Source organism: Stylophora pistillata, chromosome 7, assembly GCF_964205215.1.
Source record: "Stylophora pistillata chromosome 7, jaStyPist1.2, whole genome shotgun sequence".
NCBI classification, from domain to species: Eukaryota; Metazoa; Cnidaria; class Anthozoa; order Scleractinia; family Pocilloporidae; genus Stylophora; species Stylophora pistillata.
The window spans coordinates 34,038,593-34,042,167 of NC_142525.1; positions in this window are offsets into that span (position 1 = coordinate 34,038,593).

Genomic DNA, 3,575 nt, shown 5'->3' on the forward strand with positions numbered 1-3,575 from the left:
AAAAGAAGCATACAGTCCAAACCTCAAACACCATCATTCGCAAATGTTACAGATCTGGATCCTGATCTAACATTGGCATCATCTGTGGCCAGCCTTGAGATCGGAGTTATAAGCAACAGCAGTGGAAGAGTCACAGGCAGGGACCCTCGGACCCTGAAAGGGGAGAAAATTGATGGTATAGGTAAACAACTATTTTGATAATTTTCTGGTTTTATAGGATCGTAACATTTGAGGCAATCTCACTTTGGTGTTTTGTCGTTTGGATTGAGTTTTAGATTAAGTATTGCTATACTAAAACATAAAAAATAGCCTATGCACGTGTGTACAAAATCGGTCCCCTAAGAATTTAACACTATTTTTAAATAATATCTATTAATTTTTTGTTGCACTGATGTGCGTCCTCATCTTGCATAAACCCACAGATCATGTTGCCATAGAGTTCAGAGTTCGAAACTCAAAACGTAGCTTGAATAAAGGGTGATTAAGTGCCTACCCTTTTTTGGCACAATATTTGTGTGAGTAGGAAAGGATGGAGAGCTCCTCTGTTAAATGTTGTATGAATTTACTTCACCAAAGGGATGTTACAGGGACTAGAACTCTCTTTGTTGACCTCAAACAAGCTGGCCACAAATTCTGCCGTGATGATCCTTGTAATTTCTCTTTTCGTTTAAGTTGGCCTGTCACTCACGACTTATACCTAACTTATGAGTTTCGACTCGCTTCTCTAGCTCGATTATTTGCTGCTCCCTTTCATCAGTGGGGCAGAGGAAGTGTTTTCTTTAAAATCTGCTGTTTAGTTTGATTTGGAAAGGCTGGGGAACCATAGTGAAGCCATGCTGTGGTTGTCTAGGCTTTTATGGAGTGGTCTTACTCACTCACTGACAATCACTGACATTTCTCAGAAGACATGTCTGAATGGGTTTCATCAAAGTGTCGATGTCCCCTTTGCCAGCCCCAAGATCAAATGCACTGGTGATCCGTTCAAAAGGATTTCATTTGGCAACCGGTTTCAAATGATAATTCTAATTGTCCACAGATTTACCTTGATCTGGGAGAGGTCATCTACAAACAAAAAGCACTCATGGCAAGAGTGCTCCAAATACCCCGCAGCCTGTGCGGTTATGAAAATTTATTCAATATATGACCACCTGTATTTAACCCTCTAGATCTGGCAACTTCCAGTGGTACCTTGCTACCTGAGTCCGTAGGAGATCTGCAAAAGTATTCTGATGGAACTTTTTCCAGCCTTCAGCTATCAGCCGGGACTTTCGTGAAATCTACTTTAGACCATACTCAAAGTAAATCTTCAGAACTAAACCGCTGTCATGGGAAGATTGCTCCAAATACCCCGCAGCCTGTACTGGCGACACAACTCTCGGTAAACCCGCCTCCTGTTGTTTTACTGAGGGGTATCGCTCGATACGGAAAGATATCTGATAAATTAGGTGACCTTCAAGTTTGGGACCCTGAATACAAAGTTCAAGGTGATATTCAAGAGGAGCTTTTTCAAACGTGCAGAAATAGTCCTGTGACTGGAGTACGAATCATAAGGTACAGTGATGGCAGAACTGAGTGTCGCCTTCATCGAAATATAAAACCTTTTTCGCTAGACAGGGAAATAACGCTAGCTGCAGATGAAATACTCGTATTAACTTGACTCGTGTGCGCGAAGGAAAGGTCTCTTTTGAAGACGCCGATGTACAATTTAAGTATGCAAATTTGTATATTCCTCAATACATTATCGATAGTTTTACAGAAAAGGATAATGGTAAACTAGTGTACATCATTTCAGATAGGGAAGACAAATTTCGATGTGTAGCAAAACGTGAGGGTGTTGGCGTGAAAGCGAAAGAAGTTGGGGAGAAACAGCTTTTTTTCACTTTTCCAAGTTATTTTTAAGAGCATAGTTAAATTCCTTTTGAGGTGAAGTGTAATTGATGCCTTGGAACGAATGACATCCTGAAGATATAACTATGGTCATTAGCAGTGACCCTGATTTTAAAATTTAATACGATATCATATTGAAATGTTTTACCTTTGGTGACAAAAGCAACTAGATTTCTAATAAGTCGAATTCCTCTAATTCCGTCCTCAGTAATGTCACTGATTTATCTACAATTTACCTTGCGTCGCTGATTAAAAGTGGTTTGTCAAAATACTGTAGTCTTGAGGGGGTATGACAAAAATTTACGAGCGTGGCAAAAATTTACTTGTTCTTTAATGCATATTAAACTTCGTTGCAATGTACTAAAAACATAACAAACCACAATTTTCTTTTAAACCTTGCAATGCCAATCATAGTTATCATTTAAATATCCTTAAAATGTGAATATATAAGGGCGTGCTATAAAGTTTGTAGAGACTCTATCAGAGTTGATCAGAGCAAGACAGAGTCGATCATTCAGTCAGAGTCAAAGTGGTTAGAGAGCAGGGAAGTGAGTTAGCTGTGGTAGAATCGTATCAGAAAAGAGATATAAAATAGACTGAGAAATGACAGTTCGAGAGTCCTTGGTGCACATCTCTCAGCGTGGTACGCTTTGCAGCCAGTTTCCCCTCAACACGCGCATGAGGGGAGGCAAATCGTCTGCACTGGAAGTACACATCAAACTTCCCAGGCGTTCTAATCCAATTAAATATGTGGTTTTTATGTCAGCGTTTGCGTGGTTAATATCGTTAGCGCCCCTTTCGGTTGGATCTGGACAGTGTCTGTTTTTGGATCTGGACAATGTTCTTTTTTTTTTCCCAGATTGCTTTGTAGTGCATGTAATTTTCTAAGTTATTTTCCCCAAAAATGGCGCCGACGAAAGGATTTTCGACCTTCTCTCGCGTCGTCAGTGATGCATTAAGCGAGCATAATTACTGGTATGTGCTCACAACAGAATTTTGTGGAATTACTCCTCTGTGATATTTTAAGCGTGTGATATTTTAAGCGATCGCCGATCCTGACAACTTTTCCAGAAGATTTCTGCCGAATTGAAAGCGACAAAATTATTACTTCGGCTTCTCGATGGGCGCCCCTTCATCAACAAGAAAAATTCCAGCGCATTTGAAGTTGTTTGCTCGTCTTTTGGGCTTGTATCGGTTATTCTGAGGGAAAAAAGAGGTTCTGAAGAAGGAGGATCCGCCGCCATTTATAAAGTTAAAGAATTTTTCAATGGCTTGGATTTGAGTTCCCTCAAGGGAGACGGCAACGACTTGAATTGCGAGCGACCACGTGCAGCTTGGTGCCTTGCAATGAACCCTCAATATTCAACACTCCGCCTAGCTAGTACGAAAGAAATGCCTGTCTCGGTTCATTTGACTCCTCCAAACAGTGGCAGTCTTAGTTCTCCAAATCTAAAGGAGATTTCTGAAAGGAATGAATTTGAGACCCCAGAAAAGACTTTCCTTATTAAGAAAAGGGGAAGCCCCGTTCTCCAAGATGCACAAGGCATCTGTGAAAGGAGCCGAGAAAATTTATCAATGGTGCTTTCCAGCATGTGTGCTTTTGGCGATCCGGAGGCCATTGCTTTTGTAAATGAGATTGTGGAGGATGTGGCCCTAAAGAAAGGAGTTAAACGGACGGTGGAAGAGCT